Below are 15,996 nucleotides of genomic sequence, written 5' to 3' on the forward strand. Positions count from 1 at the left end.
GCATTGCCCTGAACTGTGGTGTAGGTCAAAGACGTGACTCGGATCCCACATTGCTGTGGCTGTGGCTACAGTTCCGATTTGACCCCTAGCCTGGGAACTTCCATATGCCTTGGGTGCGACCCTAAAAAGACACTAACAACAACAAAAAGAAACCTCAGACTCGTACATACTGCCTCTCACCAGCCCTGAGTCCTATACACCCTGACTTTTTTGTTTGTTTTTTGGGGGTTTTTTTGCCATTTCTTGGGCCGCTCCCACAACATATGGAGGTTCCCAGGCTAGGAGTCCAATCAGAGCTGTAGCCACCGGCCTACGCCAGAGCCACAGCAACATAGGATCTGAGCCGCATCTGCAACCTACACCACAGCTCATGGCAACAGTTAACCCACTGAGCAAGGCCAGGGACCGAACCCACAACCTCATGGTTCCTAGTCGGATTCGTTAACCACTGAGCCATAATGGGAACTCCACACCCTGCCTTTTGAAATGCCTCAACACCAGTCTCTTCTTTCCATCCTCACTGCCCCAGCCCCCTTGACCTGCTTGCTAACCAGTGGCCAAATCAGTGTCTGTCCCCATCCTGCCCCAAGGCCATCCAGTGCCCCGGCCTCATTCCCCACTAGTACATGTCCTTCCTGAATGCTGCTCCCCAGGCGACCTGCCTGCCAGCCAAGCCCTTCAGAGCCCAGCTCAAATGGGCCTGCACCCCTTGGAATTTGGGGAGGCAGGTGTAGATCACATGCCCCCTCCAATCTGGGCCCTTTCTAGCCTGCTCACCTGCAGGAGCAGCTCAAGGGCCTGCACCATACCTCTTCCCCGTGCACCTGAAGCTTACCCAGTGAGAACAGGCAATGGCAGTGGGGACAGGTGGAAGGGACGGTCAGGGTCCAGTGAAAGGATCTTGCTTCCGAGCCACAGAGTGTGCAGGACAAAAAAGAAGCCATTGGACTGGATTTTGACAGATGAATAGGAGTCTGTTGGGGAAGGAAAAGGACGCTGAGTATTTGAACAGAAAACTGTGTGCAGGAGTTCCTTTGCGGCGCAGTCAAAGATTCAGCACTGTCACTGCAGGGCTCAGGTCGCTGATGTGTCCCGGGTTCAATCCCTGGCCAGAGAATTTTCACGTGCCGCAGGCACAGCTGAAAAGAAAAAAAAAGAAATAAAGAGAGAGTGCTCATTGTGGCTCAGTGGATTAAGAACTCGACATAGTGTCTGCAAAGATGCAGGTTTGATCCCTGACCTTGCTCAGTGTATTAAGGATCCAGATGCAGCTCTGATCCCTTGCTGCTGTGGCTCTGGCGCAGGCCGGCAGCTGTAGCTCCGATTCAGTCCCTAGCCTGGGACTCTCCATATGCCATGGGTGCAGCTGAAAAAAGCAAATTGTGTGCAAAAGCACAGAGGAGGGGAATGGTTGGGCCCTGGGAGGGGGGGGTGCTTAGGTTCCAATGAGCCATCTAGAATGTGGGAGGTGTAGCTGAGGATGAGGCTGGTGTTGGCAGAAGTGACCTTCCACACAGAAAGTGACCCAGATGGAGGGAGCACTCAGGCAGTGGCCCTCGGGGGCAATCTGGTTGTACCCCATACCACGGGGAGGTCTGGGGCCAGTGTTGGAGAGGGGAATGGGGTCCATCTCACGTGGCCACGTGTTTCTCTTGGAGAACCTTTACGGCAGGTGAGCAACGTGGCCCACGTCCCATCAAGGCAGGTCTTCAGAGCACCAGCTCGGTATCCCTCACCCCAGACTCACTCACTGACTGCTTCCCCATCAAGTCAGAAGGCTCAGCCTGATAAGTTGCAGCCCTCGCTCTTCCAGCTTTGGTTCCCATTGTTCCCTTGGTATCTCTGAGATGGAGTCAGAGCAGCCTCCCCACTGCTCCCCAGACTCAGCCCTGCTCCTCTGTCAGCCTGAAGTGCCCTTTCCTGCTCATTTCCAAACCCTTTAAACCTCTGTGTACTCCGGAAAAGGCAGAGCCTGAATGCAGAAGAAAGAGTAAGATGAGCTTTGATAGTCAAGGGTCCTTTATTTATTTAGCCATTCATTTATTTTTGCTTTTTAGGGCCACACCCTCAGCATATGGAGGTTCCCAGGCTAGGGATCGAATCAGAGGTGTGGCTGCCAGCCTACACCACAGCCACAGCAATGCCAGATCTGAGCCGCATCCAAGACCTACACCACAGCTCACAGCATCGCTGGATCCTTAACCCCTGAGCAAGGCCAGGGATCGAACCCATGCCCTCATGGATACTAGTCTCAGGTTCGTTACCACTGAGGCACAATGGGAGCTCCAAGGGTCCTCAGTTTAAATGCTGCCCCCACTCTGTAGAAAGCCGTGTGGCCTTAAGTCAACCATTTTACTTCTCTGAATCTCAGGTTCCTCACCAATAAAATGTGGATAACACTGCCTGCTTCACAAATGAAAAGAAGTAAAAACAAGAGAAAGTATACTGAGTGTGCCTGGCTCCTAGGGATCATGCGATAACTTTGGCTCACCCTCTCCAGCACAGCTGTCACAGGACCTTCCTCCTCCAGGAAGCCCTCCCTGACGTCTCCAGCCAGTCTCCAGGAACGATCTCCACCTCTCGGCGATCTGGACCACCACTTAGTGTGAGCCTGTTTCACCTCCCCATTGAGTCCCTAAGGACCGCCAAGGAGACACTCTCATCCACCACGGGCCCATGGTCTGCTTACTGCATTCACTTGGATGATGAAATGAGGGGTTGAATTAGACTGAGCAGAAAGCAGACAGTTCACGTGTTGGAAGTGCGTAACTCCAGGAGGCTGAGGTCCTCCTCCAAGGGGTTCTCCCCCAGCCAGAGTGAGAGACCAGATCTGTGGGGTCAGAGGTTGGTCTCTTTCGAGAAAACCCAACCTGAGGGCCCTGGGAGCCCGTGTTTCTGGTATCCCCTACCTGTCCTGATTGGAAAGGTAGGAGAAGACAGGTTTAGGCAAATGAGGACAATACCCTTCCCCTCCCTCAAAGCTCACACGCTCTGAGCTTGGTGTGGTGCTGGGGTCAGGCCAGGGCCCAGGGACTTGGACCTTTGGCCAGGCTGGGGTTGGGTCCTCTAGTGGTGGCCACACAAACACAAGGGCAGATGGGCTGGGGGATTAAGGATGAGGATAGGCATTACTGCCATGACTCAGTGGTAGCAAACCTGATAGTATCTATGAGGACCCTGGCCTCGCTCAGTGGGTTAAGGATATGGTGTTGCCGTGAGCTGTTATGTAGGTCTTGGATGCGGCTCAGATCTGGCATTGCTGTGGCTGTGGCATAGGCTGGCAGTTACAGATCTGATTTGACCCCTAGCCTGCGAACTTCCATATGCTGCACCTGTAGCCCTAAAAAGATAAAGAAAAGTGTTGGGGGGGTGAGGATAGTGGATAGTGTAGTGAGGATGGGACCACAAAGACTGGGGCAGGGGGGCAGTATGTGAAGACTTAGGCAAAGGAGAGCGGCTATAAGCTCCACCCCTATTCCCTTCCTAGGGCTGTCTTAACAAAGCACCACAGACTGGCTGGCTTCAGTGACAGAAATGTATTGTCTCACAGTTCTGGAGGCCAGGAGTCCAAGATCAAGGTGTCTGCAGGGTTGGTTCCTTCTGTGTTCCAGGCCTCTTTCCTGATTTCTGGTGCGTTGCTGGCAATTTTGGATCCCTCAGCTTATGGACGAAGCATCAGCCCCGCCTCTGCCTTTATCCTCACATGGCATTCTCCCTGTGTGCATGTCTGTCTCTGGGTCCAAATGTTTGCTTGGGTTTTTTTTGTTTTGTTTTTGTTTCTTTTTTAGGGCCATACCTGCAGCATATGGAGGTTCCCAAGCTAGGGGTCAAATCAGAGCTACAGCTGCTGGCCTACACCACAGCCACAACAACACCAGATCCAAGCCACGTTTGCGACCTATAACAGCTCACAGTAATGCCAGACCCTTAACCCACTGAGCGAGGCCAGGGATCAAACCCACAACCTCATGGTTCCCAGTCAGATTCGTTTCCGCTGCACCAAGACTGAAACTCCTCAAATTTCTTCTTTGTATAAAGACACCAGTCATATTGGATCAGAGTTACCCTAATAACTTCACTTTAACTCTCTCACCTCTGTAAAGACCCAATTTCCATACAGGGACACATTTGGAGAGGCTGGGGGATAGCGATTTACCATACCTTTTGGGGGCACACAATTCAACCCACACCAACACTCCACCCCACCCCCACCTCTAAGCACGGGTGGAGGGAGGTCAAGGAGAAAGTCAGTATATATGGTACCCAGGCATCTCCTTGGTGATGTGGCCTGGACAGAACACAGGGGATTCACCATTTCTTCCATCACATCCTTCCTCCTCCAGCCAGCCTATCCCTCACTACCACCAAAATCTAAGTGGGTAACAGGTAACTTCTGGTCACAGAAAGAGCCATAGGAGGCTTGACTCCTGACTCCCATCCCTCCCACTCGCTTGACTATGGTCCTTTCCTCCCCCTGGACCCCAGTTTCCCTATTGTGAAATGAAAGGGTTGGATGCGAAACAGGCACGTGGCAATCAGGTACAAGGAGCCTCGCACGGAGTAACCTGTCACTCATCATTGATCTGCAGCTCACAGTGATGTGCTATTTTTCATGAATCAGAACCGAGTCAAGATTTTTTTTTAGGGCCACACCCACAGCATATGGAAGTTCCCAGGCTAGGGGTCGAATTGGAGCTGCAGCTGCCGGCCTACACCACACCCACAGCAACATGGGATCTGAGCCACATCTGTGACCTAGGCTACAGCTTGTGGCAATGCTGGATCCTTAATCCACTGAGCAAGGCCAGGGATCAACCGCGAATGCTCATGGATACTAGCTGGGTTCTTAACCTGCTGAGCCACAGTGGGAATTCTCAAGATTATTTCCATAATAAGGTCAATTCCAGTCACTTGAATTCATATTGCCTTCCTGAGTAGGAAAGAAAGGGATGGGGTTATGTGGAGTGCACTGGGAATTTTTCATAATCCAAGCTCATCTTATCCGCAGCCCATGGGAGCAGTGAATGTCATGGGCTTCACATAAACAAGCAAAGCTCTTGGGCTGGGTGATGTGAAAACTTCTCCCAATCTAACTCGCGGGCTTACTGACTGCTGGGCTATAAGCTAATGATTTCACTACTGACCTCCGGTGCCTTGACTGGGGCGCCATCATTTCCCCTTCCCACTAAGGTCACCATGACCACTGACATTTGCAGGAAGAGGTATTATCATTACAGGATTGTTAGAACTTCTTTTTCCACCTTACAGCTTCTCCCACCAATCCCCGCTCAGACCTCAAGGGCCGCTTGGGGCACAACAGTTCTGCCCTTCCCATCCAAGCACTGCAGCCACACACACACACACACACACACAGCCACAAGGCTGGCCCTGAGCCTGCTCTTCTCCTACTCCTCCAGCTGATTCTGATTTCCAGTTTGGAGTTTGTCTACTTTCCTCTCTCTCTCTCTCTCTCTCTTTTCATTATTTATTTATTTATTTATTTATTTTTTGTATTTTCTAGGGCCGCCCACAGCCTATGGAGGTTCCCAGGTTAGGGGTCCAATCGGAGCTGTAGCTGCCGGCCTTCACCAGAGCCACAGCAACGCAGGATCCAAGCCACGTCTGCAACCTACACCACAGCTCAGGGCAACGCCAGATCCTTAACCCACCGAGCAAGGCCAGGGATCGAACCTGCAACCTCATGGTTCCTAGTCAGATTCGTTAACCACTGAGCCATGATGGGAACTTCTCTTTTTTTTTTTTTTTTTTTAATGGCTGCACCTGCAGCATATGGAAATTCCCAGGCCAGGGACTGAATCTGAGCCGCAGCTGCGACCTATGTCACAGCTGTGGTAACACTGGATCCTTTAATCCAGTGCTCTGGGCTGGGGATCAAACCCACACCTCTGCAGCAACCTAAGCCACTGCAGGCAGATTCCTAATTCACTGCACCATAGCGGGAACTCCTGTCTATTTTCCTCTTAACATGTGCCACACTTCCCTAAGTGGGAGACACGATACTCCATGTGGTCAGAATAACCTAGATTATCACCTCTCTTGTCTCAAAACTTCTACCTCTATTAATGCAACCTAGGATTACATTACCTCTTCTCCCTTTCATATGTAGAATTTTGGAGGGGATTATAAAGGTAGTGCATGATCGTTATAGACAATGAGATCCCACCCTCCAGGGTTGACCACTGTTAATATTCAGAAGTAACTCCCTACAGGCTCTTTCATGCATATTTTTAAATAAAATCTGAGGGACTTCCCATTGTAGCCCAGTGGTAACAAACTCAACAAGTATCCCTAAGGATTCGGGATCAATCCCTGGCCTCACTCAGTGGGTTAAGGATCCCGCATTGCCATGAGCTGTGGTGTAGGTTGCAAATAAAGCTCAGATCCCAAGTTGCTGTGGCTGTGGCGTAGGCCAGCAGCTGCAGCTCCAATCTGACTCCTAGCCTGGGAACTTCCATGTGCTGCCAAGTGGCCCTAAAAGATAGATAGATACATAGATACATAGATATATAGATAGATACATAGATAGAAGAAAGAAAAGAAAGAAAGAAAGAAAGAAAGAAAGAAAGAAAGAAAGAAAGAAAGAAAGAAAGAAAGAAAGAAAGAAAGAAAGAAAGAAAGAAAGAAAGAAAAAGAAAGAAAGAAAGAAAGAAAGAGGCGGGAAGGAGGGAGGGAGGCAGGGAGGCAGGCAGGCAATCCAAGTAAAGGCATACCTAAAATTTCAGTCTTCTTTTTTCATTTTTCAATGAATCATCAGCCTTTTCTTCATCTTTGGAAACACCACGCAGTGGCTTTATCCTATGCCGTTGTCATTATCGACTTAACCATAATCGTGATATTGAATTTTTAGATTGTTTGCAAATAATTACCATTTATTTGAATATGTACTATAACGTGGCTGCCTTAACATAAACGTTGTCCAAATTGCCTATTTCCTTAAAAGAAAGATATTCCAAGAAGTGAAATTACTGGGTCAAAAGGTATGAATTTTAAATTTTTAGAAAGTTTGGGGCTTTTTTCAATTGTGAAAGTAATTCATCGTGAGCGATTCAGAAATGCAGAAAAGCCCGAGCAAATCCTAAGAAGTGAGTGAAGACACCAACGACCTCTGCAGGTGGAGAGGCAGTGGCATCAAAAACGGGAGAGCTGACTGAAGGCAGTGGCCCACCGGTCCCCCCACCCTCTATCCTGAGGGGCTAGGTAGCATCCTTCCCCCACCTTGTGGAGGGAGGGGAGCTTGTTTTCTGGAGATGCATGGGGAAACCATGCAGTGGAGAGGGTGGGAGTGCCATCAAGAGCATGGAGAGATGAAGTGGAAATTTATGTACTGAACAGTGAGACCCTTGGCCATCTCCCCACGGTGGGCTCCCAAAATGCTGGTTGGTAGACACGGTTATTAAAAGAGGACCAGATCTGGACTGCAGGCCGGGAAGGCTCCCTGAGGAGGTGGCCTTTAGCACCTGAAGGGTGAGGAGGAATGCCTGGGGGAGGAGATGCAGAAGAGTATCCTAGGCAGAGAGAAGAGCATTCTCCAAGGTGCTGAAGAAGAAGAAAGGGGATCGGTATGTTCATTGTTCAAGATTGATTTTGCTTTTGTTTTGTCTTTTTAGGGCTGCACCCACGGCATGTGGAAGTTCCCAGCCTAGAGGTCAAATTAGAGCTGCAGCTGCCAGCCTACATCACAACCATGGCCACGCCAGATCCAAGCTGCATCTGCGACCTATGCCCCAGCTCATGGCAATGCTGGATCCTTAACCCACTGAGCGAGGCCAGAGACAGAACCTGCATCTTCATGGATACTAGTCGGATTCATTTCTGCTGAGCCACGAAGGGAACTCCAGGATTGCTTCTGATATGAAAGGAGCTTTCCAGAAAAAAATGACTTTGATGCTCAATAGCATGATATGAAAGTGTTCATTTCAAAGCACCCACACTAGCATTATTTTTTTTTAAAATTCCCTTGTTTATTAATGATTAATCAGGAAAAATATGGTATCTTTCAATGTATAAGCCTTGATGACTAGTGAGACTAAACATTTTAACATCCTTCTTTACCACTTATGTTTCATCTGTGAATTTTTTGGCCCATTTTTCACTCAGGTCTTGTGCTTTCTGATCAATTTGTGCAACCTCTTTATAGAGAGAAGATCTCAATTCTTTATCTGGCACAGAAAATTCTAGCTTGAGAGGGCTACTGAGAGCCCAGCTCAAAGGTCAGTATAGGGTCACCTACTAAAAATTTTCAGGATACTGGAGACAAAGAGATAAGCCTACAAGTTTTCAGAGAGAGAACATAGTTGTATACACAGCCCCAAGAATCAAGATGACATTCCCCCTTTGCAATAATAACGGAGGCTATAAGACAAGGGATCAATGCCTTCAAAACTCTGAGTAAAGTGATTTTCAGCATGAAATTCTCTACTCAGTCCAATGACCAATTAAAGCAGACTACATACCTTGCAAACATTTTACTAGCATGATTCCTTGAGGTTTGAACAGACTTGCCTATAAAGCCAGTTGGACTCAATGCCTAGTTTATATCAGTCTTTAAAAATGTTTTCACTGTCACACCGTGACTATTTGTCTACTCAAATTTTCTTCATCATGAATCTGTTTTAATAATTTATATTTTCCACAAAATGTTTCGCCTATTTGATCAAGTGGTTTACAGCCTTTCATCATCAAACCATAAATTCTCTCTTTGCTTATACTTCGACTAAAAGCTTTAAGTAAAACTGTTCCTTGGGTTTTTTTTAATGTGCCACTTGGAGATGTTTCATAACCAGGGTCATGCTGGTTTGGCAAGAATAATTGGAAAGCTTTCCAACTAAAACCCCAAGCCTTTTACATGTGGGCTGCCATTAAGCGATTGCAAAGTGCGAGCTTATGTAATTGGGAATTTGGGGAATTAAAAATGACACATCTGACATCTGCACCAGCAAAATGCCATCCTATCTACTTCAGTCCATTGCTCCAGCTGACAAGAACCATCCTCTTAAATCTGGATTCTGTCATCCAGGGTATTATCCACTCCTAATTTCCATAAATTGGATTTGTTTTTCATCTGCTAAATCTGAGAGTTTAATGCAATTAAATGGCCTTCCCTGGTGGAGACTATGTTTACTCCTGCATCTGTACATTTGGGGTCTTTGTTAAATGCAAAATACTACTTCTAAAAGGCATACCCCTTGCTCCCGCCCACTCCACAGGTGGGGAGGCGGCAAAGGATCACAGAGAACCTGGGGTGTGGGAGAACACGATTACCTCGGCCATGCCCTGAGCTTGGAGAATGGCGGTCAGTCCAGCTCAGCTGCGACCCAGGGGAGCTCTAAAACTAGAAACAGAATCTCAGGGGTGGAGGGAGGGTAGATTCCTTCAAGGGCAAGTGAGGAGGAGACACAGGAAGCCAAGCCCAGAACAAAGCCCATAAAGCTTCCTAAAAGAGATGCACAGGCATTAGCTTAGAACCAGAGATGCACAGGCATTAGCTTAGGACAGAGGTGCACAGAGATTAGGTTAGGACCAGAGATGCACCAGAGGTGGCCAAGTTTTAGCCATAAGAAGATCCCTTCTCAGCTTTACATTTGTTGCTCCCTGCAAAGAACAGAATTCGGTAAGGCAGGGAGCCCAGGAAGGCTTCCCAGGACTGGTTCTGGAGAAGCCTCCAGAAGGACTGAGCAATGACACCAGGATATGTCAGAGCCGGACATAGCTGGAGCAGAGATAAAGAGGGGTGACTAAGAACAAGAACTCTAGTGACCCAGCAGCAACATCAGTGGGAGTTTTGACATTATATCCAAATGAGGTTAGACACACAATTGGGTTTTAGCATGTGTGTTAAAAAGCATTCAATATTCACATACTTGAAACATACCACAATTTTGTAACTCTATCTATATAACTCTTTACTATTTACTATAGCAACAGTCTCAAAAGATGAAAGCGGCCCAGGCTTTTCAACCCCTGAAAGGCATTGAAAAGAGAAACCTGGATGAAGGATTCTGATAAATCTGGTTTCCTAGGCCTCCCTCACTGGACTATGAGTTACCTGAGAGCCTGGGCTATGCATCCCCCTTACCCAGAATCAGGAAACTCCCACACAGAGTAACTACGTTCTGAGCCAGGAAAATGGGTTCATTGAGGTTTAGACATTATAAGTGGACTGAACTCAGAGATTTTTTTTTCTTACTCCCTTCTTTTCTATTTATTTTTTTATTTCTATTTTTATTTATTTATTTATTTACTTATTTGCTTATAAGGGCAGCACCTGTGGCATATGGAGGTCCCCAGGCTAGGGGTCGCATCAGAGCTGTAGCCACCAGACTACACCACAGCTCACGGCAACGCTGGATCCATAACCCACTGAGCAAGGCCAGGGATTGAACCTGTAACGTCATGGTTACTAGTCAGATGTGTTTCTGCTGAGCCATGACGGGAACGCCATTCCTTCTTTTCTATTTTTTAAAAATTTTGAATGATTTTTATTTATTCCGTTATCGTTGGTTTACAGTGTTCTGTCAATTTCTACTGTACAGCAACGTGACCCAGTCACACATACATATACATTCTTTTTCTCACATTATCCTCCATCACGCTCCATCGTAAGTAAGTAACTAGATGTAGTTCTGGGTCAATTCTATGAGCTACCTAATACCTTCCCAATTAAATTGCTTTTCTGTTTAAGTTAGCCAGAAATAATTTAATATTAATTCATTAATAATTAATCAAATACTCCTTTCAATGAAGAGTCTGGACAAAGCCTGGACAATTCTCCGACATATACCATAAATATTATCATCCCATCATTGATTAAAACATTGACCAGGAGATGCAAACTATTACATTTGGAATGGATAAGCAATGAGGTCCTATTGTATAGTACAGGGAACTGTGTCCCATCTCTTGGGATAGAACATGATGGGGGATGACATGAGAAAAAGAATATGTGTGTGGAGTTCCCATCGTGGCTCAGTGGTTAACAAATCCGACTAGGAACATGAGGTTGCTGGTTGGATCCCTGGCCTTGCTCAGTGGGTTAAGGATCCAGCGTTGCCGTGAGCTGTGGTGTAGGTCGCAGACGCGGCTCGGATCCTGCGTTGCTGTGGCTCTGGTGTAGACCAGCGGCTACAGCTCCGATAGACCCCCTAGACTGGGAACCTCCATATGCTGCAGGAGCGGTCCCAGAAAAGGCAAAAAGACAAAATAAAATAAAATAAAAAGAATGTGTGTGTGTGTGTGTGTGTGTGTGTGTGTGTGTGTGTGTGAAAAAGAATGTATATGTATGTGTGTCTGGGTCACTTTGCTGTACAGTAGAAATTGGCACAACACTGTAAATTAACTATGCTTTAATTAAAAAAAAAAAAGTTGACCAGAACAGATTCTAGGGTAGATCCCTAAAGCAGGCTGCTCGAGCCCCTTCCTCATTTATATTTCCCAAGCTTTGAGAAAACACATGTGATTAACACTTCGGACATTTCTTTGACTGGAGTTCCCTGGTGGCACAGTGCATTAAGGATCCAGCATTGTCATTGCTGTGGCTCTGGTCACTGCTATGGTGTGGGTTTGATCCATGGCTCAGGAACTTCTGCACAACATGGGCACAGCCGAAAAATACATATATGCACTCAAAATAAAGCATGCATAAAAAAAAAAGAAATTACTTTGGCTAATGTAATGCCACATATACAGCCATTAATACGATATTTCCAAATGTCATGACTGTTCATTCAACAAATGTTTATCCTCCATATATATTCTGCCATATTCTAAGCATTGTATTCTAAGCATTCTAAGCTCTGGGGATCAGTAGAAAATAAAATAGATCTAGTCTCTGCCTACAAGGAACCTAGAGTCTAATGGGGGAGACAGAAGTTAAATAAAGCATATAAGATTATAAATTGTGATAAATCCTATAAAGGAAGCCAACTTTCCTATAAAGGAGAATAACAGGGATATATTATTTACTGGAAGTTTCAGAAGAAATGAGGCCTGAAGGATAAGAGGGTTTCAGCCAAATACTGGGGGAAGAAGAAAGGAGAAATCCAGGGGAAGAGACAATGCAATGCAATATAAAACGAAATGCTGGATAAAATTTTACAAAAAAAAAACTTTTTTTTTTCTCTTTCGTCTTTTTAGGGCAGCACATGTGGCAATATGGAGCTTCCCAGGCTAGGGGTCAAATCAGAGATGTAGGTGCCAGCCTACACCACAGCCACAGCAACAAGGGATCCAAGCCATGTCTGCGACTTACACCACAGCTCGCAGCAACATCAGACCCTTAACCCACTGCGCAAGGCCAGAGACTGAACCCACATCCTCTTGGATACTAGTTGGGCTCATGAGCCACTGAGCCACAATGGGAACTCCTACAATAAACAACTTTTAAAGTGGAGAGCTGAGGAGTTCTCGTTGTGCCTCAGTGGGTTAAGAGCCTGACATAGTGTCTGTGAGGATGCAGGTTCAATCTCTGGACTTGCTCTGTGGGTTAAGGATCTGGCACTGCCACAAGCTGTGGCATAGGCTACAGATAAGCCTTGGGATCCGGCATTGCTGTGTCTGTGGCATAGGCCAGCAGCTGCATCTCCAATTAGACCTCCAGCCCAGGAACTTCCATATGCTACAGGTGCGGCTGTAAAAAGAAAAAATAAGTACACAAATTACATTAAAATTTAATTTAAAAAAATAAAGTGGATAGCTGAGCTGAAAAGAGATATCAAAACCAGAAAGGAAAGAAAATCAAAGTGAGTATGTGAGTACCAATGCTTTTCTTGTCCTGCTTTTGTTAACAAGGAATTGGCTTTTTTGGGGGGGGGGGTCCTTTTAGGGCCACACCTGCGGCATACAGAGGTTCCCAGGCTGGCGTCCAATCAGAGCTGTAGCTGCTGGCCTACACCACAGCCACAGCCACAGCAACGCTGGATCCAAGCTGTGTCTGTGACCTACACCTCAGCTCATAGCAACGCTGGATCCTTAACCCACTGGGCAAGGCCGGGATCGAATCTGTGCCCTCATGGATGCTGGTCAGATTCATTTCCACTGAGCCACGATGGGAACCCAGGGAATTGGCTTTTAATGATGCTGTGGGAATAGGAGACAAGGCTTTAGGCCCACTGGTGGCAGAGCTGGGACTGAAATTCCTGCGTAATGCCAGTCATTTTTCTCTCTCAGCCCTAGTGCTAGTGGGAAGAAAAAGTCTCTCTTGAGATTTAATAACTACAAACCTGTTCTCACAAGTATGGAGTTCAAATTTCAGCTCCTTGCAACATTCAGAAATTAGCATAATAAGCTGAGAAATAAACATAATACATAGTCCTTAGCTAATATGAAACTTAGGGCATCTAGTAAAAACTGAAAGAAAGTCTTTCTTGGGAAGGTTTCCTCAAGCAAAGCCAAAGCAAAGCAAAAGACCTTCTTTCAGTGGACATTCCATTAAAAAAAATGCCCCCCTCATATATGAACACACAACCCCAAATTATAAAGTGCACAAGAAAATAATGCACTGTGAATAAGTGTGAACAAAAACAATATACCAAATTTGATCTCCAAACACTTCAAAACATTGAACCATGGGATAGATTCAGTAGACTGAATTGTGATAGACTGAGTTATTGGCCCAGGACCGCATCCTTGCTGGCATCCACACCCTTGCTATGGCTTCATCATAGGCAGAAGGGACTTTTACATCCATTAACTTAGAGCTTGGCAAGATGCCTTGTTTGGATCAGTGGCATGCAGAGGAAGTGACCATGGATCAGTCCCTAGATGAAGCCTTAAGAAGCCTCATGTGTTTATGTTTGTTCAGCAATCATTATGAGAAGATTTTCCCCTGAGTAGCTATTGCTCCTTCATCCAGGGCCCTAAACCAACATTCCAGAAGCAGAGCTGAGCACAGGTCTGCAGTGAGAAGTGGAGTCATGTCAGCTGCCAGAGTCTTAAGCAGAGGCTCCCAAGTGGGCCTAGATCTGCAGAGCTGCCCCAGCCAATAAACAGATGCATAAATGTAGGAGAATCAGTAATTTTTGGATGACCAAAACTACTGAGTTTTGGGATGATATGTATATAATATAATTATAAAAATAGAAAAGTTATACAAACAAGTATATTTTAAATGACTAGGAAAAAAGAAGGAATAAAAAGTGAGAAAAAGGGTTTTTGTTTTTTTTTTTTTTGAATGGGGGTGGTGAGGGCTGCACCTGAAGCATATGGAAGTTCCCAGGCTAGGGGTCAAATAAGAGCTGCAGCTCCTGGCTATGCCACAGCCACAGCAACAACAGATCCAAGCCTCATCTGCAACCTACCATTGCAGCTCCCAGCAACACCAGATCCTTAACCCACTGAGCAAGGTCAGAGATCGAACACACATCCTCATGGACACTAGTCAGGTTTGTTTCAACTGAGCCACAGTGGAAACTCTGAAAAAAAACATATTAAAAAAAAAATAAAGGTCCATGTATTTTTTTTTTTTTTTTTGGCCACATCCACAGCATGCAGAAGTTTCTGGGCCAGGGAGCAGACCCTAGCCACAGCAGAAACCCAAGCCACAGCAGTGATAATCCTTAACTTGCTGAGCCACCAGGGAACCCAGGTGCATGCATTTCAGAAAAAGAACTTGGAGTTCCTGTTGTGGCTCAGCAGGTTAAGCACCTGACATAGTGTCCATGAGGATGCAAGTTCAATCCCTGGCCTCGCTCAGTGGGTTAATGATCCAGTATTGCTGCAAACTGCAGCCTAGGTCACAGATGTGGCTCAGATCTGGTGTTGCAGTGGCTGTGGCATAGGCCAGCAACTGTAGTTCCAATTCGACCTCTAGCTTGCAAACTTCCATATGCCAGAGGTATGTCCTTAAAAAAGACAGAAAGGAAAGAAAAGAAAAAGAACTTAAACTTAACAGAAATATTTTTAGAGGTTACTGAAGTTTAAAACTAATGAAGAATTGTCCTTCTACTCACGAAGGATTTATTGCTATGAAAAATTCCCACCCATCATAAACAACTTGAAAACACAGACAAAATATATGAAATAACCCCTTTGGACAATGGGTACTAGGCAGTGAAGGACTATGATCTCTGAAGGGAAATAAACAAAGAGAGCACTACAATTGCCCCAGTTTACTGTGTGGGAACAGTTTCCTGGCTGCAGAACAGGAAAGGGGAACCCAAACAGAGACCAATAGTCTTGCTGAATTGAAGAGAAAGATATCAGAGTTCAAGGAAGTCAAGACAACTAGACTTTCTGGGGCAGAGTGCCACAGAAGATGGAACTTCACAGAGATCCAGAGATCTTCAGAAAATTCCCCTTGAGTCCATGGTGAAACTCTGATTCTGGGAAAGAATCACTGGAAAACTATGAGCTGAACAAATCCTGGGAACAGTATGTGTTCCCATCTGCCAGAGTGAAAGGCCACATAATTCATGGGACATTGAATAAAGTCCTAACATGAGTATCATGTAAAAAGTAGTGGGGCTAAATTAGCCACACACTAAAGGATCATCTGGACATGCCCTAACAAAACTTAAAAGCAAGACTTGAGAGGATCTAACTAATCCCAAGTAGGTTAGTTGCATGCTGGAACAATTCAAACATTTAAAAAATAAATACAACAAAATTGGCATCCAAAATGTACAACTCACAATGTCTAACACTCAATAAAAATTACTAGATATGCAAAGAAGCAGGAAAAAGTAACCCTTAACCAGGAGAACATTTAACCAAAGGAAACAGACTCAAAAATGATAGAGATGGTGTTCCTGCTGTGGTGCAATGGGATCTGCAACATCTGTGAGTACTAGGACACAGGTTCAATCCCCGGTCTAGCAGAGTGGGTTGAAGATATGGTGTTGCCACAGCTGTGGCTTAGGTCATGTCTGTGGCTTGGATCTGATCCATGGCCTGGGAACTCCATATGCCTAGGGGTAGCCCCTACACACACACACACACACACACACACACACACACACACACAAAATGGTAGAGATGATG

At 46.0% G+C, this 15,996-nt stretch overlaps 1 long non-coding RNA gene across 1 annotated transcript in view; it reads right to left on the bottom strand.

The window, feature by feature from the left end:
- LOC146402666 (uncharacterized) overlaps window positions 1–15,996 on the bottom strand; it is a 171,187-nt gene that overhangs the window by 20,669 nt on the left and 134,522 nt on the right. The gene's annotated exons all lie outside the window — the stretch shown is intronic.

Source organism: Sus scrofa, chromosome 6 (genome assembly GCF_054392235.1).
Source record: "Sus scrofa isolate SSC_HxYL_T2T_F1_AM1 chromosome 6, Sscrofa_HxYL_maternal_Yorkshire_Landrace_v2.0, whole genome shotgun sequence".
Taxonomy (NCBI): Eukaryota; Metazoa; Chordata; class Mammalia; order Artiodactyla; family Suidae; genus Sus; species Sus scrofa.